This window comes from Acinonyx jubatus, chromosome B4 (assembly GCF_027475565.1).
Source record: "Acinonyx jubatus isolate Ajub_Pintada_27869175 chromosome B4, VMU_Ajub_asm_v1.0, whole genome shotgun sequence".
Taxonomy (NCBI): Eukaryota; Metazoa; Chordata; class Mammalia; order Carnivora; family Felidae; genus Acinonyx; species Acinonyx jubatus.
In genome coordinates this window covers 60,057,433-60,083,439 of record NC_069387.1, presented here as the reverse complement: position 1 = coordinate 60,083,439, position 26,007 = coordinate 60,057,433, and the positions used below count along the sequence as shown (strand labels likewise).

General features: G+C 34.9%; 1 long non-coding RNA gene across 2 annotated transcripts in view; it reads left to right on the top strand.

The window, feature by feature from the left end:
- LOC113593006 (uncharacterized) overlaps nucleotides 1-24,999 on the top strand; it is a 33,334-nt gene extending 8,335 nt beyond the window's left edge. Inside the window, exons 3-6 of one of the 2 annotated variants that reach the window (XR_008300196.1) lie at nucleotides 4,533-4,721; nucleotides 12,165-12,353; nucleotides 18,255-18,403; nucleotides 23,468-24,999. This is a non-coding gene — a long non-coding RNA (uncharacterized LOC113593006). Of the gene's footprint in view, nucleotides 1-4,532; nucleotides 4,722-12,164; nucleotides 12,354-16,400; nucleotides 16,461-18,254; nucleotides 18,404-23,467 lie in introns of those variants that run through there. The other variant, XR_008300197.1, reaches the window with a different exon arrangement.
- Nucleotides 25,000-26,007: the final 1,008 nt, after the last annotated feature.

The window sequence follows — 26,007 nt, the reverse complement described above, 5'->3', positions numbered from 1 at the left end:
ATGTGAGAGCTGCTACAATAAAGATAAATTGAATTTAAATTAAACTTTTTCAAAAGTTTTGGTGCACCACAAAATTAACACATCATGAGAAAACTCTGAAGTTTGAAAAATGGAGTTTGAAAGACCATGGTCGAATCCCACTCAGCATTCTCCCCACGCAGCATTCTCCCGAGAATTGATCACTTTTTTAAGTTGACCAGGAAAAGCCAAGTACTGCATATGAACAGTGGAAGGCCCTTCCATTTATTTCTCTTTCTTTAAGTCTTGGATATTAAATAATCCTAATGGTAAAGAGAATCCCATGTCCTTATACCAATCTGAAAGTTGTCCCTATTGGAGACCAACTCTGCCTGTGCATTTCTTACATTGTTACTGCAGGAGTAACTGGCAACAATTTAAATTATAAATAAAGGAAAGACTAGTCAATTTTTCCTTTGATAATAGTTTTCTAAGTTCAAAAGCATAGTTATAAGGATATAAAGTTATGAGGATATTAAGGCACAGGGTGTATGAGACCTGCAGTTGTGTAAATCTGTTTTTGGAATAAGCCACAAACCCACTGCTTTTTTAGGGGAAGAGGTGAATATACTAAAAGCCAAGGTATTGTTTTGCCTGTTATTCACATTATAAGTTTTTGTATTAACACATTTATCAAAATCTTTGCTTAAGATGTGTCTTAAACCCCAACATAATTATGATAATTTGCCTAATTTTTCTACCCCAAATTACAATGTAACAAATGTTAACAATGCCTTTAAATAATAGTACCTAAAGATTAAGTGACAATAAAATTAGCTTTTACCTCACCAAAGTTCTTTTTTTAGTAAAATTAGGTTTATGAGATACCCAAAATCTAGATTCTTATGAAAATACTTGATAGGCTTTTGAGTAAAATATGGATTATATGAGTCCTGTTACAAAGAGTATGAACAATGGTATGCTCTGTTTTCCAGTAAAATGTTATAAATCCTTGATGACTATGTGATTATTGCATAGGCAACATGTCACCCAAGTTTATAATAGCATGAAGATTTATTGTTAACAATCTATAGTGACATGAATATGCTTTACATTCAGTACATGTAAATATAAGATCGATAGATAGCTCCTAACTATATGTATTCACTAAAATATACATGCATTTGAGACTACCAGCCACTGTCTCTTTACAGAAATTCACTCCCCCATCAACTTCAACAAAATTATTCTCTGCGGATTCTCTGACTTTTCAGACCAGTCTTGCGGTCTTCATTCCAATTTATAGGGTCTCCCTTCTTCTTTATCCTCCACTTCAAGTAGCTGTTCCACAAGTTTTCATCCTTTATTCTCTTCTCACTCAGATTTAGCCATTCTCTGTGGTTAATTTTTTCTACTGTCCACCAACTTGATCTCCTTAATGCATATGATTCTGGAATACACTGGCATCTTCTGTATAGAGTCTTCTCTCACTCAGCCTACATTAATGCATTCTACATGTCCACAAAACTCATGCATATTATCCACCTTTGATCCCATGGAAGTTTTTTTTTTTTTAACTCTCCAGCCACAATTATCTCTTGAGTTCAGAATATACCTTACAGTTGCCTATGAGATATGCATGGAAGTTTTGATCCCATGGAAGTTTTTTTTTTTAACTTTTTTTTTTTAACTCTCCAGCCACAATTATCTCTTGAGTTCAGAATATACCTTACAGTTGCCTATGAGATATGCACCTAGATGTCCCATAGGCAAATTACATGTTCCACAACAAACTCATTATCCATCCTCCACAAAACCTTTCTGTTCAACCTCACTTAATTGCTTTTGTACGGTCTGCATTAGTTAGGACACTAGTTTAAGCAATTTTAACAAAGGCTGGAAAATAGTGACTTAAATAAGCAAAGTCTTGATTTCTATTTCACATGCAAAGTAATCCAGGGCTGGTCTGGTGGTTCCATAGAGAGCCATCACCCCCTCCTCACATCTTGTTGCTCTCCCAATTTTTAACACATGGCTTTTTTTGCATGGTCTGATTGACATGCTCCGGCTCCTGCTACCATGTCTGCATTCTAACTGGCAGAAAAAGGGAAAGGAGGAAGTAAAGGTAATACTTCTTATTTTTAAGTGGATAGCACAGAAGGCACACATTTGACTTCAATTCACATCCCATTGGCTAGAACTTTGCCATATAACCATGCTTAGCTACAGGGGAAGCTGGAAAATGGTTTTTTTTGTTTTGTTTTTTTTTTCAGCTGGGCAGCTTTTGTGCCCTGCTAAAACTCAGAGATTCTATTACAAAAGAGGAAGGGGATAATGTATTCTGGAGAACAACCATCAATCCCTCTCACATCCAGTACTGTAAGAAACTCTTTGACCCTCTTTCCTCTACTTCCTTTCTGCTACTGCTTTGTTAACATGTATTTGTTCTTCCCATGTATATGCACACTTGGTTTTTGATGCTGTAATCTGGATGAGATGGAAAAGAATGCACTCACAAATCATTGGCTATGTACTGTGTACCTAAGGCTGTATTAATTCACTCTAACAAAGTGGGTTAACTCTAACAAACAACCACCTCTGGCACCATCAGTAGCTGTGATCAGGGATACTACTTGATTGAGCTTGAGATAGTATGGCCAACTTCCAGGTGCCATCCAGTTTTTGGAGGAGCCAGACAAGTGAATCAAAATGGAGATATGATGGGCCCACTACCTATGCATTCTTTAGCAACTTATTCTAGGCTTTGCAGGCCATGCAGTTTCTGTTGCAGCCAGTGAACCCACTGTAAGCTAAACCTTGGACAGAACTCCATTTTTTAAATTGCCTTTCATATGCTTCCATTCTAACTGGGGGTCCTTGATGATGTGTTAGACTTCAATTTTGCTGTGATTCTAAAACTGCTTTAAAAAAAAATAAAGTTTATTAATTTTTTAAATTAGAAAGCCCTATAGGAGGAAAAGGTGTCAACATCATATACACTAATAATCAAAGTCATTTTAAAACAAGCCTTTTAAATTCTGTGACCCTGGTGGTTGTTTTTCACTCTTTGGTTGGTATCCATTAAAAAAAATTAGACATAAGAAAAGGCAAAAGAAGAACTTTATATAATAGGTTATAATATTGTGTTAATTCACACATAATGCTATCAGTTTCCCTGTTTGATTTATGAATATTTACTTTATTCTATAAGGGTTTACTATAATGAAAAATACACAATATATCCTGTTTGATTAAATGGTTGCTAGGCAGAGTTGGTAGCTATTTAATCAAAGCCTGAGTAACATTATTTCTGTGGTGAAAAACAAATTTTGTTTATACCAGTTCTCCTCATGGTACCTTTTCAGTCACATAACATACAACAGTACAAAGACTGGGCTTAAATACATCTTACATATATGATTAATACTTAAAGCTTTAAAATAAGTATTCACCAGTGTATGATATCATGGGAAACATAGAATTTTGGAGGTTTAAAGGAGCTTACATGCTATTTTATTTAAACTTCTCTCTGAATTCATTTATCCCTTCACCCACATTTAAGCAACAATTCAGCAGAAACCAGTATAAAACCTCCCACAGAATGTTTTTTTTACTTGAAAGTAAAATAAATTAACAAGAAGTAAAAACTAGTTTACTTAATTTGCATGTAAACAGCCTCAGAAAATTAAAAGATTGAGAGTCAAGAAAGGATTTTAGTTTAAAGTAATTTAAACTTTCAACTACATAATAAAGAACATAAGGAAAAATTATGCTTTAATTTTAGAAGGTTAGAATGGGCTTCTAAAGCAAGGTCAGTTTCTTGGAGTTTGAAGAGTCAAAATTTTTATTAAAGGGGACTTTCCTTTTTTAAACAAGATTAGCATGCAATCAAACAAAAAGATGGCACTATTCCATGTTTCTGCAAGTCTTTTTATTTCTTCTTCAGAAAGGCAATATCCACTTATTTTAAGATTACCCATTACTGGCATCATTCATACAAAATGTAGTTTCCCAAAGTTAAGAATAAGGTGAGAAAATAACAAACGTCATTGCATACAAACAGCAAATACAGTTGACTGCAGAAACCAATGAAACACCTCATTGGTCACTGGGTTATTTGTATCCTTCCTAGAATATGAGTTTTGAGCATTTCCATGTCTGTTCTGAAACTTTTAATTATCCCGTTTAGTCATGGACAGTATTTGGTCAGGTGGTAATGAATAAATGAATAATATCACCCAGCAGTATGGCAGTATTAATATGGTCAAAAGCCAGATATACTTGCTGTCCTTCCAAGTCAAATAGTACTTCTAATGCTGTTAAGTTGGTTATTTGGTTTTTGGCCATCTCTTTAAGAATAAGAAAGCTCTATATTTTTATAGATAAAATAGGACTTGTTAATGAGAATGTAGAAGAATTTAGCATGGCAATTACTAAAAGTCCATTTTCCTTACAAACTGAGGAGAAATTTTTTTACCATTGTTTTCATGCAATGCTAGGGGATATTTGAAGATCCAGAGAAAGGTCATGGTGGAAGTAATAGTAATTTTTTTTTTTTTAAATTCTTGGTTTAGTAAAACTCATTACAAGTATTCTGGATCCATTTTTGGCTAAGTGAAGAGGAAAGTTTTACCAGCTGATGGCCGTTTGATGACCTACATGGAAAGAACTGGTAGACTCAGGAGAGCACAATTGAGAGAAGTGATCACATCACAAAATGTGACATCATTCTTTGGCACCAGCTGGCATCCTGGACATGGAGAGTGAGTTATATTCTCAACCCTGAATTTTCCCCTCCAGATTACCCTTGTGGCTCACCAGAGGGCAGTGTGCAGTAATCGGCCCTACTGCTTCCTGCATTGGATGTCTCCTATGGGACAATATCAAATAATCAGAACCAGAAATCAGGCAAGACAATAGATTATGGAAGTTGTTTTGTTAGACCTGTTGTATCTATTCCCCCTACATAGAATTCTTAATACTGAGAAATTAATCAATCACTACATGAGACATAAGGTAATGAGCTTTTAGTAAATCCTGTGTTACAGTTTCAGATTTATGACAATAGTCTTGGGATTACTAAACTCAGTTCTCCTCTTTAGACTCACAAATGCATAATATTATTCAAATGTGAATAAATTGCCTTCCTTCACATGTCTCATACCTGAATTCTCAAGAGTTTTCAATCTTATACACAATTGAAAAATTCACTGAATACTTTATTGAACAATTGGAGTGTGGGATATAACAAGATAAAGCACCTATAAATCCTGCTCAAAATGAGCTTGAAATCTATCAAGGGACTAAAGTGTAAGTGAAAAATTAAATACATGATCAGAATTGTACAAAGCAGGAGATACATATAAAATGTTATGAAAATTCAGAGGCTGGAGACATGAAGGCTTTTGGGAAGGGTTCAGAATCTCAGCTGAATCTTGCAGCTGAGGCAAAATTCTTAGACATATTGAGAGTGATAACAGCACATCCTAGATAAAGAAAACATTATGGATATGGCAGGTTAAAGGACCTATGAGCTTAAGAGAAAGTAAAAGGTAGCAGTAGAAATAATGCTAGAGAGCTATATTGTGAACAAGGTCCATGAGAATATTGAATACCAGGATGAGATGCTCCCAAAACTGAGCTGACAATGGGAAGTTGTAGGAGCGGACCTAAATTAGCACTTGCCCTATATACTAAGAAAATTGATCTTACAGTATTGTGAGGGATGGATTAGACAAGTAAGAATCCAAAGGTAGAGGGTTGAGTTAGAAGGCTATTTCAATAATCCTGCATACTTTGAGATCGAAAATGAGGCAAGTAAGAGGTTCTGTAAAGGTAAAATTGGCATGAGTTAAAACCTAAGCAGATGTGGGTGGGGTAAAGAGAAAAAGAAGTCAAAACATAGTTTGAAGTTTTGAGCTGTGTGGGAGAATGACAACTTCATTCATTGAAATATAGGACACAGGAGAAGCAGGCTTGGGAAATAAATTGATAGACTCACCAAAAATCTTAGACTATCCTAGTCAAAATCTTTATGAAGCTAAATACTCACTTTTCTCTGTTCTTTTAAATTAATTCAGAAACATTTGGAGGAGTCATTGCTCTTGAAACCCCCAAAAGTCTACTCAAACAACAAATGCTTATTCAAATGTTTTGAAATTTATAAATGTGAAATTTTAAGAGGAACGTATTGAGCACGCAGGGTTAACAAACTTAAATTGCATCATTATGTTAAATGGGGCAAACTTCAAAGTGTTCTCCTACCACTGAGGAAAATAAGGTTTGTTACACTTATTGTTGCTAAAAATTTAAGAATACCATAATATCACCAAATGGTGAATTTGTGCTTAATGAAAAGGAAAGAATTGCAACCTTTCACTGATGCAACCATATTCTGTGCATTTTTTTTTCTTTCTAACAGAAAACTATAATACAACACTTAAAGGAATCAATAACAATCTGGTTGAATAAACAAAAAGAACTAAATATGACTTCCTTTAATATTTTTAGAATTTTTTTATGTATTTGCTGAAAAAGCCTGTGGTGGAGTCTCATTTGCCCAAATACATTGTTATATTTTTGCCCAACTCTGCTGACAGTTACAAAACCCAGAAACCAAGCTGTGAAAGAAACTTTTCCAGTTGAAGCATCTGCTTTTGTTGAAATTTTTTCAATCATATAGGAAGTTTTGTAGTTGCCTTGATCTCATCTGTTAGTTTTTCTACTCAAATTAAATAAATGACATCATAAGTGGCATGGACTTGTTTCTTAGCCACCAAAAAAAAAAAAAAAAAAAAGGTCTAGTAGTAAATTTTCCACATTTGACTTCTATATTCCTCATTTGACTTCTATATTCCTATCTGCTACTCTTGACCCTTGAAATACCTGCTAATCAAATAGCTCTTATCCATACTTGGACCCTGCAGCTTTAAATTTTTTTCTGTGTTAACCACAAAGGAGTCTTTTATATGCTAATTATGTCCTCTCAACCCTGCTCTCATGCATATATAATTTAAAACAAAAATAAGCCTTTTATCTTGTTGGAATATTGTATATGATATTCTCAGTGTATGTCATGTCCAATTAGAACTGCAAGGCAATATGCTATTCTTAACACCACTTTGCTTAGTCACCTACATCTGCTAAGTTACCATAGGAAGCCCTACTGAATTCAGTACCATCAGGACTTCGGGTGAACATTTTAGAAATTGACACCATCACATTCTGTTATGATTGCCCCTTTTGCTGTTTATACACCTCAACCTGGATTGTAAACCACATGAGGGGAAGGATGGTGTCTAGTTTAAGAAGCACACTGAGCACACTGACTTGTTAGAAAACAATGAGAGAGTAGAAAATTCAGCTAGTCCCAAGATTTCTGGCAGTGGGAAAGGTCACAACATTGGCTAGTATTCTCCTAAAGGGGAAAAAGGGAGGTACCAGGAAATGAGGTTATAATCATCATCAGAAAGCATAAGAGAATTAAACATCTCTGGTCTTCCCTTTTATAGATGTATCTCCAATATATATTTAGTTGCATATGTACCTAATTAATTATGATGAAATAGACATAAAATTTATTCTCTTAAACATTTTTAACTGTGGAGTTTAGCGGTATTACATGCATTCACATTGTTGTGCAACCGTTATCATCATTTATCTCTAAAACTCTTTTCATCTTGCAAAACTGAAACTTTGTACCAATTACACAATCAATCTCCATTCCCTCCTCCCCCCGACCCCCAGAACCTAGAAATTACCATTTTCTGTCTGGATGAATTTGAGCACTCAAGGTAACTCATAAAAATGGAATCAAGTATTTGTTTCTTTGGGACTGGCTTATTTCACTTAACAACGTTCTCAAGGTTTATCCATGTTTTAGCATGTGTCAAAATTTCCTCTCTTTTTTAAGGCTGAATACTAGTCTACTGAATGTATATATCACATTTTGTTTATCAGTTTTACTGTCACTGAACACTTGGGTTGTTTTCACCATCTGACTATTGTGAGTAATGGTGCTATGAACATGGGTATACAAACATCTCTTCACAAAGGTGTTTTCCATTCTTTTGGGTATAGATCCAGAAGTAGAATTGCTGGATCATATGGTAATTCTAATTTTAATTTTTTGAGGAAGCACCATACTATTTTCCATAGTTACTGCACCACTTTACATTCTCACTGAGCAAAAGGGTTCCAATTTCTCCACATCTTCGCAAGCACTTGGTTTTTTTTTTGGGGGGGGGGTGTTGATAGCAGTCACTCTAATCAGTGTGAGGTACTATCTCATGTGGATTTGATTTGTATTTCCCTAATGATTGGTGATGTTGAGCATCTCCTCATGTGCTTGTTAGCCATTTGTATAGCTTTTTGGAGAAATATCTATTCAAGTCTTTTGCCCATTGTTATACTGGGTTCTTTGGGGATTTTTGGTTTTGGGCTGTCGTCCTTTATACATTCTAAATATTAACCCCTTGTGAGATACATGATTTGCAAATATTTTCTCCCATTCCCTTTTCACTCTATTGATCATGCCCTTTAATGCACACTAGTATTATGTAGTACGCACACTATGTTATGTAGTCCAATTTATCTGTTTTTTGTTGTTGCTGCCTGTGTTTTAGTGTCATAGCCACGAAATCATTGACACATCCAATGTCATAAAGACTTTCTCCTATGTTTTCTTCTAAGGGCTTTATAGTTTTAACTCTTCACGTGTAGGTTTTTGATCCATTTTAATTCATTTTTGTATATGATGTAAGGGAAAGATCCAACTTCATTCTTTTGGTAGGTGTCTTGCCAGTTATCCCAACACCATTTGTTGAAAAGACTGTCATTTCCCCATTTAATGGTCTTGGTACCCTTGTGAAAAATCATTTGGCCATAAGTGCAAAAGTGTAGTTTGGACACTTTATTCTATTCCATTTGTCTGTATATCTGTTTGTATGCCAATACTACACTCTTTAATAGAATGGCTTTGTAGTAAGTTTTGAAATCAGGAGGTAATGAGACATCTGACTTTGTTCTTCCTTTTGAAGACTGTTTTGTTATTCGGGGTCCCTTGAGATTCCATATGAATTTTAGGATGTTTTTCCCTGATTCTTCAAAATAAACTGTTGAGATTTTGATAGGATTTTGATTGTATTGGGTCAGTAGGTCACTTTGGGTAGTATGGACTTTTTAACAGTATTGTCTTTCAATTTCAAATATATCTTTAAGGCTGTGAACAAGAACCATTTCAAAAAAGCCCACTTATTTGGATGAAAAGAACTGTAAGCAATTTATTCTAGGCACCCAAATGTCAAGCCCCAAGCAGTTGATGAGGGAGTGAGGATTGGAGTTGTTTGTCAATTAAAAAATTGAAACACATCAGTAGAGTTCACTAATCTGGTGGAGGAGAAACAACAAAAAATTAAATACAGCTTTGTTATTATTAAATTCCCATATATACTGGATTTTATTTGTGTGTTTTTTATTCTACTTCTATTGATCTGTGTCTATGGGGACATGGCACTGTATTGCATTTTTAATTATTGTAATTTTATAATTTGGTTTAATGTTCATTGGGCCAATTATCTATGCATTGTTCTTTTCTCATAAATAATTAGTCTTGCTCATTATTTTCTCAAGAAAGCTTTATGAAATGTTTATCAAATTTTAAAAAATTGTTTTAAAATTTAAAAAAAGTTCTGATGAGAATTTTCATTTAAATTTTATTACATATGTGAATTAATTTGAAGGTACTTGATATCTTCATAATAATGAATCTTCAACATCCCAGAATGAGGTACACCTTTCCACTTATTCAAGATTTATCTAAGAAAAGTTTTATTAATTTTTTATGTAATTGTTAAATTTGATCTACTATATATGATATATATTACATAAGTTGGATTAGGCATTGGATTTTGAATGTTATCAAATATAATTTCTGTATTTTATCAATCAGGGATCCACCAGGAACACAGAAGGCACTCCATGTAATTCAGGTGCCAAGAGTTTAGTATAGGAATCATGGGCTTACCCAACTCTTAGAAAAACAGGGGAAACAAAGGTCAGGGAGTTCAAAAGTAAAGATTTCAGTTTGTAACACCACAGCAGGTAATTCTCAAGAATTCTTGAGAAAGCAGTGTAAATCTCATGTGTGCTCATTTGTCAGTCTGCAACTGCCTCCAGAGAATAATTGCCTTTCCTTCTCATGCCCAATAAATCTCATGTCAGGGCTTCTTATTGGCAAATTCTATCTGTGGCATCATCTCTGCAATAAAAGGGTAGAAAAGTAATGTCAAGAGAACAACTATCTAGTCCAATTTAAGAAGATCAGTATTATTGCAATGAACATATAATATCTTTTAATGTGATAAAATTATATTAATAGGTTTTCTAGTATTAAGCCATATTTAAAAAAAATTCCCTACCTCATTTTGGTGTATTTGGTAATATACTATCAACTTAAAAAGATTTTATTTAGTTGGGCTTTTTTGTATTATATTTATGAAAAATTTCTGCAGTTATATCATATTATGTTATCTTTTTTTGATTTTGTTACCAAGATTACATTTGCATTAGAAAATGAATTGAGAAGATTTCTATCTTTTCCTGTATTCTGAAAGAATTTAAATTTATCACATGGGAATTACCTATTGCTTGATAATTAGAAATAACTCACAAAAACTTCGTTTCCCCCTTTCCCCCCACCTCAATTCCATGAGTAAATATTGATCTGTGCTCTTCTTCTCAATTTAACCAATATTATAATGGAAAACTTTTCAAAGCTGAAGAAATATGTACATTTGCAATGGAAATAGTTCAATAACTGAATCAGGCTAAATTAATTAAAAGATACTAATACCTAGACATATTAGGATAAATATTTTAAATTTCAAAGACAAAACAAAATATTCTACAACATAGCAGCCCATTAACACAGATTGCCTGTAAAGGAGTAAAAATCAGATTGGTCCTGGGCTTTATTATAACACTGGAAAAGAAAACAATGTATCCTACTTTTGAGAGAATCTTCTATTACTCAAAAGTTCTAAACTCAGCTAAACTGTCCTATACATATGAAGTCAACAGAAAGGCATTCTCATATATGCAAGGGGTCAGAAAATATACCATCTAAATATTCTTAATGAAAACATTTTTAAAGATGTGTCCTTGTCCAATGGGAAATGCATAAAAATAAACAATAAAAGGGAGAAGAAATTATAATGAAAAAATTGAAATGAGCATCAATGGCAGTTCAACACTGAGTTAAAGTTAAATATTTGTTGGAATTATTGATGCAAACCTGGTGCAAATGTCAAAACATTCTTAAGAGATGTTTAATAAAGGGGTGTCTGGGTGGCTCAGTTGGTTAAGTGTCTGACTTCAGCTCAGGCCATGATCTCATGGTTTGTGAGTGTGAGTTCGAGCTCTGGGTCAGGCTCTGTGCTGACAGCTGACAGCTGGGAACTTGGATCCTGCTTCGAATTCTGTCTCCCTTGTTCTCTGCCCACCCCCCCTCATGCTGTCTCCTTCTCTCTCTCTCAAAAATAAACATAAAAAAAAGAGATGTCCAATACAAAATATTTTCTAAGATTAAGGGTAAACATTAATGGGATTTAAAATAGGGTAAGAAAGATTTTTTTTTTTAAGATTTGTAATAGTTGTGTGAGCTTGGATAGGAAACAATTTGTTTTTGTAGTCACTATTGGTAAAATAGTAAATCTAACCATTTCATAAGATAATTTGGTAACACATTCTAAAACTTTTCTAAATCATATGACCCAATATGTCTACAATTAGAAATTTGTTCTAAGGAACAAGGAGATAACATGAAAAGACACATTGTCTTTACACTCTTGTTTATAATAGATAATATATAGATCTATCATCTCCTCTCCCACGCTTTGTTCTCCATATTTGTTTTCTAAATGCTGATTTTATTTTCTGCACTGTTGCTTCTTTTCTTATGAAGATTATTTGAAATCCCATTGCATTTTTAATTTTTTAAATGTCCTCTTTTCTAATTCAACTAGTTTGAAATTTTGTCCTTTTTTAATTACCTCCCTGTGTCTCAATTTATATACTTACTCTCTTCTGTCATTTTATAGAGATCACATTCTCCTGAATTTCAGTTAAAATACATATGAGATGTCATTTTTAAAAATGTGGCTACACTTGCCCTATAACCAATGGAAATCTCTTGAACATTATGACAGGTGAATGGCACCCTTCCTTGGATTCTAGTGCTATTGCTGAGATTAGCCATTCTTGCATCTCAAAAGGAAGATGTTAAAAGAAGAGTTAGCCAACTGTGTTCCTGGTGCTGTGCCAGCAGGAAGTTCCCTTTGAATGGTGCTGCAAACATAATAGCAGTGTGCTGACTCCAGCAACAATGTAAAAAACAGGTGAGAAGGATTTACACATCTTAGGCAGGGGATCTACATATGAGGATATAAAAATATTCTGGGGGGAAAAGATAATGAGGGTCCAAACTATACTTATTTCAAAGGAATTGAGAAGAGAGGCTCAATCTGAGAAATATTTAATTGGTACTAATAGCAACATGGTGGCTTATTCATATGGGAATTGAAAGAGAGAATGGACAGAATAGAGAATTATTCAGAAATATCTACCTTGGATGACTGGCTTAAAGATGAACTCCTAATTGAGACAGGAAATAAAGGAAGAAAATGAGACTTCTGGAGTTGAGACAATAATTTGAGTTTGGAACTTACTTAGTTTGGGATATTTATATGAAAAATAGGTGGAAATGCCAAGTAGACAATCTAAAATATGGAACTAGATCTCAGGTTTTTGGAGGTGGAGATAAGGATTTGAGCATTATTAATAGACTGTAGTTAAAACAAAACCAACCAAACAAAAACAAAAAAACAAAAATAAAATCTCTGAATCAAATTCCCCTGGAGGAAGGTAAACAAGGAGAAAAATTTTAAAAAAACAGAGCATCAATATCTAAGGAATGTTTAGAAGAAAATCTAATGATGGGGGTAGGAGGGAACAATTTAATAATTAGAAAAAGAACCCGAAGAGTATGATGTCACAAAAGTCAAATTAGGAGATAAAAATTTTTTTGAACTATCTTATTTAGAGAAAAGAAAGAATGGTTAAAAAGTCAAAAGGACCCAAGCCAAGAGTGGCCATGAGAGATGGTGATTCTGTCATTAGCAATCTCATAGAGACCCCCATCATATGGACTATACTAGAATGTTGTAGTGGATTGAATAGTAACAAAAAGATGACGAAACTTGGTTGACAAAGAAAAGGAGGGCATATCTTTTAAATATGTATTAAACAGTTCTCTCTCTTTTTTCTCCTTAGTTCTATGTAAATTTTTACAAATATATAATTTAAGAAAAGTGCACAAATTATAAGCGTATATTCAATGAATAGTCACAAAGTGAATATGGAATCACAAATAGAACCAACACACAGATCAAAAAACAAACTACCAGAATCTCAAGGGCCTCTTTTGTGTACCCTTCATTTCTCTACCCATCTCCCATCTTCTCCAAGCATAACTATTCTCTTGACATCTAACACTGTAGGTCTGCTTTGTTGTCTCTGTACCTGTCTTTTAAAATAAAATGTAACTAACATATTTCAATAGTTTAGGATAGTTATTATGAGCACAAAGTACAGGATGAGGCTGTAGCCTTATTGGCCTCCATATCCACAGAGCCTGGTAGGTGCTACAAAATTAATGGAATGAAAGAATACATCTTCAAAATCAATTGCCACGCTACTAACCTTTCTACTACTCAAATGTTATTAGGACCTTCTCAGGGCAATTGCAATTGTTTTGGACTGAAATCATTCTCTTACCACAATGTACGAAAAAAAAATGGTGGAATATAGCAAGAAAAATGCTTTATCACATAATTAAAACTATTCATTTATATCCAGTTGAGAAATCTCTTTTAGCTTGCCTTCAGTATCTGAATCATATTCTGTTCATTATTTCTAACTGCTCAGGACTGCCTCCTAAGAACCTTCTGGAATAGTCAGTTCTGCAACTCATTAGCAAAAATCCCTGACTCACTTCTCTACTTCACGCTCTTTTATAGCTTTAATAAATGTAGCTGTTGTTATTAATAGCAAGATCCTTAAGAACAGGGACTTATTTTATTCCTTAAATCATAAAGATTTATCCTAAGATCATATAGCTCTATCTATAGCTCCAAAGATTTATACATTTTTATTGTAAAATATATTCATTTGTAGGAAAAAACAGCTGAGTGGAAATGTGATTAAAAAGCAACTGTCATTGATTTTGTATGGCTCTATTAATTGCCTGCCATTCCTTCCACATATTCTCTATTTAATTTGATCTGATACCATTAAAATATTAACCTCAGGGAAACTTACAGGGATTCAAACATTTAAGATTAAAACCATAAGTTAAAGCTGCTTCTTTGCCCGTACTCTCCACGCTTGTTCCTAACAAAAGCAAAGATTAAATGGAATCCTTTCTTACATTTGCAGAGTGCCTTGAACTCACTTTGCCTGAACAATATGTCCATTATGACTAAGCACTAAGATTGCTTTTATGAATAAGTATAGAGATACAATTTTTTTTCTTTTTGTTCAAAAAAGAATTCAAATCCTTTCTTTTTTTTTGGAATAGCTAGGTTGTATTGTCATATCAAAAGCTCACGTGTGAACATAAGGGTCTCTTATCAAAAACAAAGCAAAATATTGTTATATAAAGTATAATTTTTTGTTATAGTGAGCTATAGGGAGAAATTTGAAATATCCCACCCCTTTCAGAAGAAGAGATTTTTTGAATTGTAAATATTTTATGTGAAAGAATACCAATTGGTAGTCCTAGATATTCTAGAATATTTATTAACTATCTACTTTAATTTACATAGAAAACACAGATATAAGTGATTATTGAAGCAAGTGCAAAAGCACAAAAGCAAAGAAATATAAAAGGGAAAAGGGCAGAAAAAGCAATTTGGTTGTTTCAGAAAGTGTGGGCTCAGGATAACTACTGATTTACCAAAAAAATTAGCTTTAACCTTCTTGGTAGGGGTGGAAAAAATATAAGTTGCAGAATTTTTCTTTAAATAACAAGAATCACACTAGTTAGAAAAAGTTCTTCCTGCATTAAAGTCAAAAAAGTTAATTTTGTAGATCTTCTTATTGAACATACAGAACAAAACAATAGTTATTTTTTAAAACAGATTTTATAAAAGTTTCTGAAATATTGAGGGCATTATGGAAGTTTATATTATAATATATAAACTGTGGTGCTTTCAAGGCAAATGTAAACTTTATTAATTGGTTTTTCATGTCAAATTTTAAACTACCAACATTTCATATCTTTAATCATCTTTCCATTCATGAAATGTTTTTTTAAAAAGCAAAAATTCAAAGGTAAGAGGAGTGAGAAGGGAAGAAGCAAGGAATTGACATCATTATTTATTGAAAAATTCATTTTTGTTGACTACAGTATCCTTGTTATTTTTTGGTTACCTTGCCTTGGATTTATGATGCATGAAGCTATGAATAACCTAGAAAATTATTCTAAACGCTTCAGAATATGGCAGCAACGACAGGACCCGTATTTCCGATTCAGTCTCCTAGTTTTTCCACCGAACAGCTTCTTCGTTTCTTCAAATATGTGGTTTTATAGTATATAATAATTTCACATGTTTATATCAGCACAGTGAGCATTTAATACTTACAACATGGGCAAAATACTAGATGTTTCTTTCTGGGGAAATAGGGACCTATGTCTAATCATTCAACTGCCCTTTTTAAAAAAAACTGCTTTATACATTAATTTTAAAATTACTTCTGTGAGAAAAATATTTTATCAGTGAAAGTAGGTATACAGATAGATAGCAATGTTTTCTTCCTCATACATAATGTTTATTTCCTTGTGGTCCTGCTGTTTCGTCACACATTTTCTACACTTTTCACTTTCATCCCAAGCTGCTAAAACAGAATCTGAGAATACAAAATTCTCCAAGTGCAAAACATTGCAGAATAAGAAATGGTACTTACAAACTACCTAGGGTGCTGCAAACTTCTGGCAATTAATTTCAATTAAGTTATTTACAAGGTGCGCCACTACTAACTTGTGCCCAGATGTTGCAGTTGGCAAAATGTGATGGCCACCAATGTAGTCAATTTCAGTAACAATCACTCATTGATGGAATTTTCACACCGAATTCACAGCACCTTCGTAACATTAGAACATGATGTCATCACCCTTTGCCTCATCATAACCGTAAAAATGCCAATACGAGTTGCAACAAATTACTGCAGGCAATTGCTGAGTTCTAGAGATGTTGTAGTGAACACCTGGGCTGGCTCAGAATCTAGCAGCTTTCAAAGCTTCGTTACCAGATGTTTGTGGAACAACTTACGCGTGTTATGGAAAACATACACTTTTTTTTTTCATTTGCATGAACGATTACCAGGTCTTTGGAAGTGGTGGAAACACATGTTTCATGAAAAAAAAAAGGTTAGTAATAAGATTTTATTAGGGAAATATTTTTTATTAAAATCAGCATGGTTAGTATTTAACATTGTGAATTAAATCTGTGTAATCATGTTTATACCCAATTATTTGTTTATATAATAAAATACATCTTCACAAATTAGGTAAGTGGTGCAGGGGATTATACCTTTCTTGGGTGAAGAAACAAGAACTTAGGAAAGTTTTATTAATATTAAAATAAAAAATCAGCTATGTAAGTGCCTGATTTTGTTGATTAATTTTGCATATTTTTAGACTAATATTCATTTAATAATTATGTCTTCCTTTCCTTAAATATCCGACATCTTCCTGGAAAAAGACAGAGACTGTTTAAGATTGTCTGTATGTTTATCTTGCCATTCATTTAATATAATATTGACTCTCAGTATAATTTTAGAAAAAAATTGCACTTTGTAATACAAATAAAAATATTTTTAGAAAAGCACATATCTATGTCATTTCAAACTATATTCTCCAACCATAATGAGAATATGAGTAGGAAGAAAGCCATTACTAATTTTTTTCATGGATTTATTTCTTCAGGGATTATTTTTAGTTCAAGGAAATTAAAATGATAATTTTTAATTTTTTAACAATTGAAATATTAGTCCTATTAAAATAAACAGGTCTCCCCTTTATTAAAGTTAAACCATTGTTCCCATTGTAATTCACTGCATTTTTTATATGGACCACATTTTCTTTCCTCTGGGCAACTGCAAGTAGTTGTTAAAACTATTAACAGCTGTCTGGTAGCTGTTAGATTCTCAGTGATTTCATTTAGTTCAAAGGAACTCTAAATTTATCCAGGTGTTAAATATATTAAGTCCTGGGTAAAATCAAAGGATATTCTTTTAAGGATGCCTTTTAGGATTTGATGAATACTTTATGTTCATCATGGCCAAAGGATAAAAATATATATTTCTGCTATTTACTAAATGAACAGGTAAGTGACTGTTAAAAACAAAGAAAAAAGAAAAAAACAAAGAAAGAAAGAAAGAAAAAAACTCTGTCTTGTTTAAGAAGCAAATATTTCAACACCTCTACTGAGAAATGAGAATTACACATACCATTAAAACAGACCTGTTCACTATCAGGGCATAAACTGAATGAAGTGCCAGAAGCAAACACACATTAATAAGCTGGATAGTAATGAAAAACCTCTTTGCAGCTTTAACACTTAGAAGATGGACACACATCACTCGTTGCACTGCTGTGAAGTTCATGGTGGTCCTGGGGTGCTGCCCTGATGACTTAGTTTGCCTTTCCTTCTTACATGTCCAGGAATCCCTCCACATCTCTGGGGAGTCATTATAAGCTACGGGCTGGTGCTGCGTGCAGGCGCCTCACGGGCATCTCTGGGGAGGCGCAGACCAGAGATATACTGAGAGTCACTGTGGAGCCCACATTTTCTCATTCCTTGTTTGTTATAAGACTTGGGCCCAAGGGGCTATGAAAGAATGCCACATGAATATAGTCCCCTATGTTTTGTTAAGAAAATGTAAATGTCTCACTGTTGCATTTTTAACCCGAAATGATCCTGAAAGTTTAATCTTGACCCAAAGGCAAACTAACAGAGTACCTCTTAGTGCCTATGTTAAAAATGAGCTGCAATTTGTTTTTAGTCCTTGGGACATTTTTACACTCCCATTAAATAAAAGAAATAATCACAAAGGAAATTAAACCACAAAGAAAATATGTTACAGCTATGTTTAGCATCTGACCTAAATATATAAAACAAAGGAAATACATGGTTGCGGTTAAGACTTGGTCTTTAACCAGTCTGTTGCATCTACAGCGCACAGTAACATGGTAACAATATGTCAGAGAGATTCTGAAGCTCAAAACAACATATTTGGAAGAAGAGTGAAGTATCCCACTGTTTCTTCATTTGAAGTAAAACTTCCAGTTTTAGAAGCGTCAGCAATGTTGAGAAGGTCAGAACTGGTGAGTTGGGGATATTTACTAATCATATTTCCTCCATATGCAAAGATTGCCAACAATGCCAAAAGTTGAACATCCACCATCACCCGTGTCGGTACAGCATGAAGGTCTAGCCTCCACCAGCAATCTGGTCAAAACGATTCCCATCCAACTCCCCACCCCTCTTATATTTCCCAAAGAAAAGAACAGTTAAAGGAGTTCAGTCAGTGCTGGCCCCCAGTATGTCTTTCAGTTGTCCGATGGCTTATTATATGTTCGAAGTAACACACCACATTTCTCCCCTGCTCCATCTGATGTCCCTAAACACATGTATCAGTGAAAACATGCCAACAAGAGCAGCACTCAAAATCTTTGCTTTATACCTGAAGGGTAGTTCTGACATCACTCAGTCTGAGACCCAGGCTTTCACCACTGCATGACTCTGTCATTTTGAATCGAACCTTCAGGACTTCAGCCATTCTAAAAATGTAGTCCGGTTCAACTTGCAAGTAGTTATATACATATTAGATCATATGACAAAATAGGAATAATTCATTGGCAATTAAGTTCTTCATATTATGAAAAGATTAATACAACGTTTTTATTATTCCCCGGAGGCATTGCACAGTAGGTATGATATTTATACAACGTTGCTCCGCAGATTAGTATATTGGATCGTTAAAAATCAGCTGTGTTCCAAATAATCTAAGCCAATCAGGGAGTTAAAGATCCTCCTCATGCCTGGGGAGTGGTTAAAAGAAATCCACTAGAGTAGCAAGACATGTTCCTATCTAAGACAGCACATTGGGTCTACTCCAAGGAGCTATGGGAAGAAGTGGAGTTCTGCTATCCTCTTGGCATGTATCTTACAGAAATTGATAAATGTGTCTCAAGAAGTTTGTTTTTGTTAGAAGAATATTTGATAACATCTTAAGTTTTCTTCACTCTTTGCAAAGATATTTTCTACATTTTCTCACTTAATTGCATTTCAGCTTTCCCCACGAAGTTCAGATGACCTGACTATTTGGGGGGGATTTGGTATCAGAAACAACCAGGAAATTTACAAGTGGAATAGAGGAAAGAAAAAGCGAGTTCTTTGTTGAAGTACTTACTTCTATCACGATTAAATTTAAAGAACTTACTTCTATAATGATTACATTTGGCCCTTATTTGAAGGTGCCCTTACAAACTGCATCAAAGCAAACAGGAGTCTATCAGTGTAACACAAAGTGTCTACGGAGGTGGAGAGTTAGCCTACCTAGAAATAAGCCATCATGCCCTAGCATGATTGGGAGCTGCCTCACCGGGGCAGCCTTTAGCATCCGCGCCAAAACCTTCACTCAACAGCTGTTGAAGTCCTGAGAGACAACCCACAGAGCGGCTCCAGGACAAAATTAGACTTGGGAGTTTCCTGTCCCTTAATTAAATTTCAATTGCTTTCTGCAGTGACAGGGCTCCAATTAGAGGACCAGTTCAAAGAAAATCTAATGTAGTTACCTGTGGCTATCTCATGAGCTTTAATGCAGCCCAGGGTCTGGAGCGTTCGATCTTAAGTGAGCCTGCTCTATCTGTCTTAACAGTGACAAATTTAATTTGTGTAAATCATGAAGCCCCGAGGGAAAGTTGCTTTCTTTTGTTGAGCTTTTCCCCTAAGTGTTCTAATCCACATATATGAATCACACATAAATACAGTTCTTGGGGAGACTATTTCCCTTTGTGCAACATGAAGTGTACTTCCCACAAAAGCCACCCACAAAAGTTGGGTCTAAGATTTTCACACACTCCAACAACTACTAACACCAAATAATGCTGGCATGTTATAAGCATTTCCTGTATACTTAGTGTTCTCAAATAGTAATGAAGATCCCAGAAAAGAATAGTAATGCATTTTGTGATCATCTTCAAGAGGTCCTCGTGACATTCTCAATGTCTCAAACCTCAAAGCCGAATACATAATGATTTCTTCAAAATGTCACTTAAAATGTGTTCCTCTTTCCTTCTACTTGAAATTAGTATGGACCATCCATTTTCAGTCAGCATTTTCAAAAAGGATCAACTGAAACTTGAACAGGCAAAAGGAAAAATGTTTCCACTTCTACCAGACTTAAAAGAAGTTGGGCATCTTTTCATATTTTTCTTATTAGCATTGTAATATAAAACATCTGTAATAATTTAGTAAATTAAATACATTAAAACAACAAATAAAAGAAGCTGTAATGAATAAAATACAGAAGACCCCATGCGGCTGCCTGTTCTTTTCTTGACAAGCAGCAGAGTCAAGTAGCTGGAGCCATGAGTAACTGTTGGCAGGAAATAGACCCACGAACAGGATTGAGAGCTGCTGTGCGCTAATATGAAAACCAGCTTTTATTTATTTCATCACCTTTGTAACAGAATGTTATATTCTGCCATTTCTCTCCAATTTTCTTACCCTCTGTGGAAACTGCAGCCTCATAACTTCTTTTTCCTGTATTGTTCTTGTCTGATTCCATTTTCTCTTACCTGCCAGTGCTCCTTTCTGTCTTTCTATTGCCAGAACTACCACCCGTATCCAAACTGTTATTTCCTACAGGTTTTGAAACGGTTTTGAGCTCCTATCTTCCTCCTCAAGTTGAACCATTATATGGTAGTCAAGTACCTTTTCTCAAATAACTCAAGTAACTCTCAAACAGGAACTTAGAGTGACAGAAAACTGCTTAATGGAAAAAAAAAAAAAAATCTAAATTCTCTGACCATAGTGCTTATGGCCCTCTATCATCCGGGCCCTCTGAAACTATCCATTTTCATCTGTATAATTCCACCAATAGTCCAATAGTCTCTTAGCTTCATGCAGGCCTGTTTCTACTACATCCCTAGTTTATATGCACATATCCGTGGCTCACAGCTCTTTGCCTTTGTATATATTCATCTCCCAAGAATAAATGATTTGTACATTTCTTTCATCGTGGCAATCCACATCCAGGGAATATCATCAAGGGTGAGGCAGGCAACATACCCATGGTAGAGTAAAGAATGCAATAAAATACTGAGTGGTCCAGAGTATGGCTCAATGGGAAGAGCAGGTCCCACAAAAAAGGCATTATAATTTAAGTTATTTTTTTAAAGTACTACTCAAGAAAACATAAGTAAACCTGATTTGACCTGTGGACCATAAATGTGCAGCCTCTGAGGTATAACCACTATCTTCCTGTAAGATCTATTAAAAATTGGCCTTCAGAAAGTCTTACTGAAAGTTTTCATCCTTTTTCTTATTTTCTATTTCCTCAGAAATTTACATGCAGTTTGGCTTACATTGCTATACATTTGCTTATGCTGGCTATTTTGTTCATATATAGATATATTATTTTCTCGATTATTCAGGAAACCTATTTGGGGAGAGTAGAGGTAATGTGTTTTGATTCTTTCATCCTCATGTTCTAGAGACAACTCTCCCTCCCACTTGTATATAAAACATGCTTATTGAGCATAAAAACAAATTGATAAGTCAATATATTACCGAGGTAGGATCTTTTGAAAAATTGTCTCTCTTACATGTAGCATTTTCTCTAATTTCTTAGAAAGAAACAAATAGGAAAATAAGAAAAAGGGGACTATGAGATTCAGAGTGATATGAAGAGAAGCAAACTGTTTTTTTGGTAAAGTTTCTTAGTGCTAATACATCCACCGTCAAGAAAGTTAAGTCACATACCAAAATAGCACTGGATTAGGAATTCTCATTTTATAACCTTGGCCAAATAATTTAATATTCTAGGGAATGTTTCCTTACCTATAAAATGGTATATTTGTGGCAGGGGGTGTGGACAAAGTGGGGGAGTAGCTTTTCTGATGGGCACATTTTGGAATATCTGCTTAGTCTACAACCATACCCTTAACTAACTCCTACTCTACCCCAAGCTACAGGGATATACTCCCCAAAACCATTGTAGACCATGCATTCATTTCTGGCCCATGGCTGATTGGACTATGAGTTGGCATCAATCAATGTCTCTTCCCCAAGGCTTAGTAACTGTGGTAGAGAGAAAGTTTCAGTATATAATGTTGTTGAGCATATTTAATGTCATGGCACGTAAACCTGAGCCATATTCTACCTTACTGACCAGGATACAGAGGAAACAGGATTAGAAAATATAGAGAAATTAAATGGAGACAAGAAATAAGTAATAGAACCTGCCTGGATTCATGGCACCCTTTCTATTATCAGTTCCAGTTACTCTCCTTTTCGGTTACGAGCAACAAACAGTCCTAACCTTCCATATTTTTCTCTGCCCTAAAGTTCTGTGGAGCTATACATGTAAGTTTTCCCACCTGTAAAATAGAGGCTGTGAGTAGAAAAGCAGTTAACAGAGTAGTTCATTTTAGTGGGACTGTCAAAACCAAGTAGTCAGCCAAAACTGTCTGCAAGAGCTACATTTCCTGGGATAGAGGCAAAATTTGTCATAATGACACATATCTTACTTTCCACCTGAGGTGATGATATGGAATTCAGAAAAAAAATAACCTAAAAATCCATGAGGATTACTAAGGTAATATCTAAAAGCAGTCTTAAGTTTCCCAAATATAAGAACCATATGGATTTAAAGCACCTTATGCATTTTGTTTCTTTTTACATATGTAAGAAACCTGAGGAGAGACTCGAGCATGTTATACATAATTGTCATAAAATTACCCATAATGCTTTCAACTTTATACAAAATAATCCTTACTGAGTAGTTTTAAAGTTACTGTTTGATCTATCAAGTAGACTCAATAAAGAAAATAATTCAAAAAACTATGATAAGTACGACACTCTTACACATTGAGCTGAAAGAGTGTCAATTTCAGTATTCTTGCAATTTTTAGCTGGTGGCTTCACTCCACATACGCTTCTGTGTAAGTAAATACAGTAGAATTCTGCTTTAGGGAGAAGGCTATTAACATAGAGGCTGGTTTACTACAGATCAGTGCCCTTAGAAACATAACTACAGATGAGAAAAACCTAATATGAAAGAATTGTTCCCAAAAGCAGATGCTTGTAGTAACGTCCCTAATAAGAGCATCTCTTTAGAATAGCACCTCTTTATTGTAGCTTAAAACTCTTTTATTTCTCAGAAAGAGAACAAGGAGGAGGAAGAGAAGGGGGAGGAAGAAAGAGAAGAGAGAAGAGAAAAAGAGAAAAGAAGTGGAAAAGAAGAAGAGGGAAAGAAAGCTCACCTTCATTTACCTCTGTTCACACTCAAACTTCTTGATAGTAACCAACCCTGATGTGGTCACTGACTCCTCTCCTTTCCACTTGTGAATCCATTGCAATCTGGCTTCTCCCTCCTTCATTCAGAAAATTGTCTTGTGATGGTCTCCAAAGGCCCTGGGGCTGCAAAATTTAACAGGCACTGGTCAATTATTATTGCAACAAATTTTTCCTAGAATTCAAAATATTTACCAAACTCCATTTGAAATGCCTGCCTTTCTTTATGTAGTGGTTACTTCATCACCTTCTATCTCTATTTGCTCTATTTCCTTCCCCCTCCTTGGCTTCTTTTTTCTACATTAGGTCCTTTCATGCCCTGGTTTTCCTCTAAGAGCCTGTCCTTGCTCATGTCTGTTCTCTATATACTCCTCATGGCACACTCATCCATTCCTGTAATACCAGGTACCATGTATTTATGACTCGACTTTTTATCTTCAGCACAGACCATTCCCTTGAACTCCAGATTTGTGTTTCTAGGCTCCTACCAGACACGTTTAGTAGATATATCACCAACACCTTAAACTTATCCAATATTAAATCCCCTTTATGTTCTTTCCAATTCTCCAGTTGGTTTGATTTTAGTGTCCAAGTCAGAAGCTTTAGGATCACTTCCTCTTTGTTACTCACTTACCCAGTAGGTCATTAAGTCTGAATCTATGGATATCTCTGGAATCCACTCCATGACCACAATTTCTGTCTTTCTTCAGACTCTCATCATTTCTAACCTATCCTGTTGCACTAGCCTCCGACCAGACCTCCCTGCCTACAGGCTTTCCCACCTTCCTTTCCTCCTGAATCTGTATTCTACACTATTGCCTCTGGTACCTAAAGTACAAAACTAATCAGGACACTTCTCTGATTAACACCTTTCAATGACTTTTCACCCCTATCAGCTCCTTTCCTTGATAAACATAAAAGGTCCTTGACAGTCTGGCTTCTCCCCCCCTTTATGATTGTGTCTCCCTACTTTCCCTAACTCACTGCCTCTGGTTCAGCCTTAACTGTCTTTTTGCAGTTTCCCAAACATGCAAAAGGGAAACATTCACATCTCCAAGGTTTCGAAAGTCTGATGCATTTGCCTGAAATGCTCTTCCCCTCTCAGGCACCTGGCAAATTCCTGTTCAGTATTTGAAAATTCCATGAACATCACCCCCACCCCCACCCCCACATACATGTGCATCTTCCTATTACTTTTTGCATCCATAAGCATGGAGGTGTACCTCTCTATTAGCATTTTTCTCACTGTGTCATAGTTTATAACATGGGGAGGGTTCTCCATGAACCCTTGAGGTCCCTGAGAAATGTCTTTATTTCAGTTTAAACTATGCCTGGCGTGTAATACATGCTGAATGCATGTTGGTTGAATGAATAATAAATAAATACAGACAGTATTAGAACAGCTAGTTGAAAGTGTTTGGTATCCCTTTCCTGCACCATTTGGACAATAGGTAATATTATGCAATAATTTTCTTAAATCTCTTAAAAGCTGAGTTTCAGAGAAGCAGAGAACTGCATAGTAAAGCAAACAGTTAAGAACCAGATTCATTTATAACAAAAGAAATGGTTACTTAACTCAAGACAAGTATATGAACTAAAAGAAACTTTTGCCTATTGCTACTAACTGATGAAATAAGAGCAGTTAGGTTTGGCTTTCTCATTGTTAATTCTTCCACATGAAATATTTGGAAAATAGTATCCAATCTTACAGCCTGTGGGGTCAATTCTGCCCAGCGAACAAAACATGGACGTGTGCGTCACCATCTACCTTGCAAAATCCTCTAGCAGGCTTGCATCTACATGCACGTCTCTGATTTTATAAGATCCTGTACGTGACAACAAACACATCAACAATGTGTCTAGACTACCAGGTCGTATTCAGAAACTTATGACTTCAACAGGGGTGGAGATTGTGGGGGAACAGAGCCTAGATCGAGTGAACTTCTAAATAGAATAGGTATTTGTGTGTTCAGGAGAAAAGGGAACAAGGAAAGAAGCATGTTAACAAAAGAATGACTTGTCATAATTCTGGGAACCTTTGGAGCAAAGAATTATGAACTTAAATAGTCCAATACCTGGATAATTGTAATGCCGGATATAGCTTTTCAGGAAGAAGAGTTCTACTAATTCTGGATGGGAATGGGGTGAAGAATAATAGTCAAAAGTGCAGATTAATATCAGTTTGCAAAGACATTTCCATTTAAATGAAACTTCCTTCTTTGGATGATAGGTGATATCAGATTGAAAAAGCAGTGACAAGTTGGAAGAATAGTTCTCTCAATAGGAAATAAAAGTAAAGGAACCTCCATGAGCCATAGGCCTGGTCAAAGCTTTACCTCTTAAGCACCTTGAACCCTATCTTTCCCCTTTTTATCTGTAATAGTTGCTCATATGTCCACTAATAATT